Genomic DNA, 7,811 nt, shown 5'->3' with positions numbered 1-7,811 from the left:
TACAAAGGCGATGTAGTTGAGGTCAATATTATGCAAATGGAAGAGGATGTAGATGAAGATGAAATGGGAGATATTATATTGCGTGAAGAGTTTGACAGAGCACTGAAAGACCTAATTCCACACAAGGCCCCAGGAATAGACAACATTCCATGTGAACTACTAATGGCCTTGGGAGAGCCAGTCCTGGCAAAACTCTACTTCAAGAAGAATATAATAATTCCAATCCCAAAGAAAGCGGGTGTTGACAGATGTGAAAATTACCCAACTATCAGTTTAATAAGTCACAGCTGCAAAATACTAACGTGAATTCTTTACAGACAAATGGAAAAACTGTCAGAAGCTGACCTCGGCGAAGATCAGTTTGGATTCCGTAGAAATGTTTTAACATGTGAGGCAGTACCGACCCTATGACTTATCTTAGAAGAAAGATTACGGATAGGCAAACCTACGTTTATAGCATTTGTAGACTTGGAGAAAGTTTTTGACAATGTTGATTGGAATACTCTCTTTCAAATTCTGAAGGTGGCAGGGGTAAAATACAGAGAGCAAAACGATATTTACAATTTTTACAGAAAGCAGATGGGAGATATAAGAATCGAGGGACACGAAACGGAGGCAGTTGTTGGGAAGGGAGTGAGACAGAGTTGTAGTCTGTCCCCAATGTTATTCAATCTGTATATCGAGCAAGCACTAAAGGAAACAAAAGAAATATTTGGAGTAGGTATTAAAATTCTTGGAGAAGTAATAAAAACTTTGAGGTTCACCGATGATGTAATTCTGCCAGAGACAGCAAAGGACTTGGAAGAGCAGTTGAACGGAATGGAGGTGCTATTGTGGTCTTCAGTCCTGAGACTGGTTTGATGCAGCTCTCCATGCTACTCTATCCTGTGCAAGTTGCTTCATCTCCCAGTACCTACTGCAACCTACATCCTTCGGAATCTGCTTAGTGTATTCATCTCTTGGTCTCCCTCCACAATTTTTACCCTCCACGCTGCCCTCCAATATTAAATTGGTGATCCCTTGATGCCTCAGAACATGTCCTACCAATCGATCCCTTCTGCTTGTCGAGTTGTGCCACAAATTCCTCTTCTCCTCAATTTTATTCAATACCTCTTCATTAGTTTTGTGATCTACCCACCTAATCTTCATCATTCTTCTGTAGCACTACATTTCGAAAGCTTCTATTCTCTTCTTGTCCAAACTATTTATCGTCCATGTTTCACTTCCATACATGGCTACACTCCATACAAACACTTTCAGAAAAGACTTCCTGACACTTAAATCTGTACTCGATGTTAACAAATTTCTCTTCTTCAGAAACGCTTTCCTTGCCATTGCCAGTCTACATTTTATATCCTCTCTACTTCGACCATCATCAGTTATTTTGCTCCCCAAATAGCAAAACTCCTTTACTACTTTAAGTGTCTCATTTGCTAATCTAATTCCCTCAGCATCACCTGACTTAATTCGACTATATTCCATTATCCTCGTTTTGCTTTTGTTGATATTCATCTTATATACTCCTCTCAAGGCATTGTCCATTCCAGTCAACTGCTCTTCCCAGTCCCTTGCTGTCTCTGACAGAATTACAGTGTCATCGGCGAACCTCAAAGTTTTTATTTCTTCTCCATGGACTTTAATACCTACTCCGAAATTTTCGTTTGTTTCCTTTATTGCTTGCTCAATATACAGATTGAATAACATAGGGGAGAGGCTACAACTCTGTCTTACTCCCTTCCCAACCACTGCTTCCCTTTCATGCCCCTCGACTCTTATAACTGCCATCTGGTTTCTGTACAAATTGTAAATAGCCTTTCGCTCCCCGTATTTTACCCCTGTCACCTTTAGAATTTGAAAGAGAGTATTCCAGTCAACATTGTCAAAAGCTTTCTCTAAGTCTACAAATGCTAGAAACGTAGGTTTGCCTTTCCTTAATCTTTCTTCTAAGATAAGTCGTAAGGTAAGTATTGCCTCACGTGTTCCAGTATTTCTACGGAATCCAAACTGATCTTCCCCGAGGTCGGCTTCTACTAGTTTTTCCATTTGTCTGTAAAGAATTCATGTTAGTATTTTGCAGCTATGGTTTATTAAACTTATTGTTCGGTAATTTTCACATCTGTCAACACCTGATTTCTTTGGGATTGGAATTATTATATTCTTCTTGAAGTCTGTGGGTATTTCGCCTGTTTCATACATCTTGCTCACCAGATGGTAGAGTTTTGTCAGGACTGGCTCTCCCAAGGCCGTCAGTAGTTCTAATGGAATGTTGTCTACTCCGGGGGCCTTGTTTCGACTCAGGTCTTTCAGTGCTCTGTCAAATTCTTCACGCAATATTATCTCTCATTTCATCTTCATCTACATCCTCTTCCATTTGCATAATATTTTCCTCAAGTACATCGCCCTTGTATAGACCCTCTATATACTCCTTCCACGTTTTTGCTTTCCCTTCTTTGCTTAGAACTGGGTTTCCAGCTGAGTTCTTGATATTCATAGAATTGGTTTTCTTTTCTCCAAAGGTCTCTTTAATTTTCCTGTGGGCAGTATCTATCTTACCCCTAGTCAGATAAGCCTCTACATCCTTACTTTTGTCCTCTAGCCATCCCTGCTTAGCCATTTTGCACTTCCTGTTGATCTCATTTTTGAGACGTTTATATTCCTTTTTGCCTGCTTCATTTACTGCATTTTTCTCCTTTCATCAATTAAATTCAGTATTTCTTCTGTTACCCAAGGATTTCTACTAGCCCTCGTCTTTTTACCTACTTGATCCTCTGCTGCCTTCAGTACCTCCTCCCTCAAAGCTACCTATTCTTCTTCTACTATATTTATTTCCCCCATTCCTAACAATTGTTTCCTTATGCTCTCCCTGAAACTCTGTACAACCTCTGGTTCTTTCAGTTTATCCAGGTCGCATCTCCTTAAATTCCCACTTTTTTGCAGTTTCTTCAGTTTTAGTCTACAGGTCATAACCAATAGATTGTGGTCAGAGTCCACATCTGCCCCTGGAAATGTCTTACAATTTAAAACCTGGTTCCTAAATCTCTGTCTTACCATTATATAATCTATCTGATACCTTTTAGTATCTCCAGGGTTCTTCCAAGTATACAACCTTCTGTCATGATTCTTGAACCAGGTGTTAGCTATGATTAAGTTACGCTCTGTGCAAAATTCTACCAGGCAGCTTCCTCTTTCATTTCTTAGCCCCAATCCATATCCACCTACTACGTTTCCTTCTCTCCCTTTTCCTACACTCGAATTCCAGTCGCCCATGACTATTAAATTTTCATCTCCCTTCACTATCTGAATAATTTATTTTATTTCATCAAACATTTCTTCAATTTCTTCGTCATCTGCAGAGCTAGTTGGCATATAAACTTATACTACTGTAGTAGGTGTGGGCTTCGTATCTATATTGGCCACAATAATGCGTTCACTATGCTGTTTGTAGTAGCTTACCACGTTCCTATTTTCCTATTCATTATTAAACTTACTCCTGCATTACCCCTATTTGATTTTGTGTTTATAACCCTGTAGTCACCTGACCAGAGGTCTTGTTCCTCCTGCCACCGGACTTCACTAATTACCACTATATCTAACTTTAACCTGTCCATTTCCCTTTTTAAATATTGTAACCTACCTGCCCGATTAAAGGATCTGACATTCCACGCTCCTATCCGTAGAACACCAGTTTTCTTTCTCCTGAAAACGACATCCTCTTGAGTAGTCCCCACCCGGAGATGCGAATGGGGGACTATTTTACCTCCGGAATATTTTACCCAAGAGGACGCCATCATCATAGAGGTATTGAGGAGGTATTGAATAGAATTTGGGAGGAGTTTGTGGGACAACTTGACAAGAAGAAGGGTCCAGTTGGTAGGACATGTTCTGAGGTATCAAGGGATCAGAAATTTAGTATTTGAGGGCAGTGTGGAGGGTAAAAATCGTAGTGAGAGGCCAAGAGATGAATACACTAAGCAGATTCAGAAGGATGTATGTTGCAGTAAGTACCAAAACATTGTTTGTGAGATCCACCATGCTTGTTTCCATTAAATTGTCCCGTTGATTTTTACGTAAAATGCCAAATTTTCTAAAAATTTTAAAGTTACCAAACTGAAACTTAACACATTTAACTATTTTTTAAGGTATTGCGCAACATTCGTGACGTCATAGCTAGTTACAGTGGACTACACTGGCACACAATGGAAAGCATATTAATTTTATATGGCATGTGTAGGCTGCTTCCCTACAGTGTTCAGACAATTTATTGTACTCGTCTAGTCCCTAAGGTAATCTGAATGGTGCATCTGTGATAGTATTAAGACTGACTTTTGTTTGTATTGTTTCAAAATTGAATTCCTGCAGGTACAAACACCACCTCACTAGTCTTTGGTGAAACAGTTTACATGTTAAGAGGAAAGAGAATGATTGGTGATCACAATAGACTTTCGTGTTTTTACCCCAAAGAAAATACTCGAATTTCTTAAACGATCAAATTACCTCTAAACTTTCCAGTTATGATACGGAACATGATCTTTCTGCCTCTGATAAAGTTCTGCAGGCAAAGCTGGTGACTTTGGGTACTGTTTTTCCTTCTTTTTCTTGTATCTGGAAGAACCATGCCCCCAGTCCCTGAGACAAGACGTCTGTGCGTAAACAAAAGTCTTTAGACATGTCAGGATGACTCAAAATGTTTGCTGATATTAATGCATTTTTAATTTTAGTAAACTCCTCCTGACATCTCTCATCCCATAGCCAAGGTTTATTCCTTCTCAATAGATTAAGGAGGGCATCGCTATTCATAAGTTGTTGTGGTATAAATTTTCGGAAAAAGGAGGTTAGTCATAGATATGCTTTCAATTTTTTTTTGTTTCTTGGGGGTGGGCAATTACGTACGGCTCTAGTTCCTTTGGGTCTGGTAATATATACTGTTCTGATACGATATGTCCTAAAAATTTTACTTGTTCTTTGCCAAAGTTAGAATTTTTAAGATTTGCTGTTACTTTGTATTCTGTAACTCTGAACTACTTTTTCCATTATACTGATGTGTTCTGTTCAAGCTGATATGGCTATTAAAATATCATCAAAATAAATGGTAACTTTACTGAGCAATTCTGGTCCTAAGAGCCTGTCCAAAGCCGATATAAATACGCCTGCGCTAATGTTTAAGCCAAAGGGTAGAACTTGAAATTCATAACTCCTGCCATTGCAGACAAATGCTGTGTATTTTCTACTCTCCTAATGTAACTTTATTTGCCAGTAGGATTTTTTTAGATCGAGGGTGCTGAAATATTTGGTGTTATGAAATTTAAGTAACTGTTCATCTAAATTGTCTGGTTTAATTTTTACTGGTACTAGGATTTTGTTCATGCCTCCAGCGTCTAAAACTAGTCGCACTGATCCATCAGGTTTGCTGAATGGTAGTATTGGACTGCAATATGGTGGAAATGATGGCTGTATGATTTCCGATTTGCACAACGTATTGATTTCTTGCTTAACTGCTTCAGACTTTGTCCACGGTATGGGGAAGACATAACACAAAATGTTTCATGAGGATAGACATTAAGTTTATGTTAATAATCTTTGATTACTCCTGGATTCTTATTAAAAACATTTGCATTTTTAAAAAGGATGTCAGAAAGCCCTTGTCATTGTGTAGTATATCTGATTCGTTCAATTTTTGTTCTACTAATTCCTGGTTAACTTCAGTGTTTGTCTCGTGTTTGTTATCATATTTGTTCAACACATACACAGTGGGATATGAATACTATACAGCGACATTGAGTTCTGGGTTTACTTTGTCATACCTCTCCAGTGTGGTAATCAGGCTGATAGAAAACCTTTGGCCTTTCACAAAGAAATGGCACTTACCTTTATCTTTGTCCATTTGAGTTTTGCAGGTTCTAAATGTGTCCATACCTATCAATCAGTTGACTATGATTTTGTCTACTATTAAAAAATTACACTTCACAGAAAATTGTTCAATGAGCACAGTGATACGAGCTTGGTGTTTTACTAATTTGGTTTGTACTTTGCAATTTTGTAGTGGCAGAACAGAATATTAATTTCATCTTTTTAATTCAGTGAAAAATGCTTCAGACATTAAATTAGTCGTGGTTCCTGTATCAAGTATTAACTGTGTCCAGAATGAGTTCGCAGGAGAGCTTCTATAAAGTTTGGAAGGTAGGAGACGAGATACTGGCAGAGGTAAAGCTGTGAGGGCCGGGCGTGAGTCGTGCTTCGGTAGCTCAGATGGTAGAGCACTTGCCCGCGAAAGGCAGAGGTCCCCAGTTCGAGTTTCGGTCGGGCACACAGTTTTAATCTGCCAGAAAGTTTTATTAACTGTGCGTCTATACCAAAAATTTTCACCCTGATTACTGCTTACACTTGTTCTTCTAGTGTATTTTTCGCCGATTCTAGTTCATGTTGGTATAGACCGTCTTTTATGTCTCCTAGCTCATCACATCATACGAAACATGTTTGAAAATCTGATTTTCTTCCATCGCTTATAATGTCAACTACGGCCAATTCATGTTTTCCTGCGGTGTAGTCTTATCTACTACTGTGCACAGAAAAATTTCTGTTAGTTGTACTGTGTGATTGTTTCTCCAGTTTGAATCGTTGCCAGCTTGCGACATACTTTCTAGAGTGTTCATATGGCTGTTGTGAAATGTTGCCATATTGTGATTTCGTTGAGCAGAGGTTTGCTGTGGTACAGTGTGCAGCATGTTATTGTTGTTTCCGCGTGCCTACCACTGGTGCAGCTGACTGTTTTGATTTACACGTGGTGCATAGTTTTGAGAGGAGGGATTGAACTAAGCTTGGGGATGGTAATCGTCCCTGTTATACGGAAAGTTTTGTTTAAATCTCTTGTTCCTGCCATTTCGATTCCTATATCCGCTACCAGGGTTAATGTATCCTTGCAGTTGGATGTACCAGCCTTGCTGTATGTTCGTGTCTGGCGTTTTGTATCGACCATTCGAGTTATGTTGTTGTGGTGTTTAGCTGTCTGACACCCTTTTTTTTACTTTCTCCTTATATATTAGGTCGATTAAATTAAAAATGGATAGAAATTATTCCTTGTAGTGCTCAGGTGTATTAATTAATTTTTCACGAATGTATAATGGTAAACGACTTTTTAGAATTTTTAAAACATCAACTTGAGAAATAGGATTCGTCCAATAACGTTTGTTATAGAGATACTTCTCAAAACACCCTCGCAAGCTACCATATTTGCTATTAAAAGGGGCAGGGTTAAAACCTCTCACCCAAGTCTCTCCTGTACAGCTTCTGACCAGTATTTGTCAAGAAATGACCATTCAGATTGTAAAGATGTGGCACAATGCTCAGATACCTTGGTCATCCACAAAAGTAAATCGCCTTGGGTGTACCCAACAACAAACCTGATCTTTCGTGTCTCCGTCAAATTTCTAGGGAACACATGTCGAAAATCACCAATCAATACAACAAGAGTCATCTTTTTACCTTCACTTGTAAACGATGGAAATTGACGGTTTCTTAATAGATCTTCCTCTGCAAATATAGTGCACAAGCTGTTTGCATTTTGTGCTGTGTTTACATAACTATCATAATTATTTGCATATCTCGTAGGTACTGGTCCTGGTGTTATGCCTTGTAAACTTAAACTTACAGTATGCGGTCTGTCATTACTACTGGAATTGTTTATAGGGTTTGCAATGATCTGTGTGCATACATTACTTTGGTTTGCTGTGGCTGGCTCTTTTTATATATGTACAGCTTGTGTCTCTGTAACACTTTCCCCTAAGTAGTTGAGTATCCTGTGCTCTGTAGCTGGC

Source organism: Schistocerca gregaria, chromosome 3 (assembly GCF_023897955.1).
Source record: "Schistocerca gregaria isolate iqSchGreg1 chromosome 3, iqSchGreg1.2, whole genome shotgun sequence".
NCBI lineage: Eukaryota > Metazoa > Arthropoda > Insecta > Orthoptera > Acrididae > Schistocerca > Schistocerca gregaria.
This window is presented reverse-complemented; position numbering follows the sequence as displayed.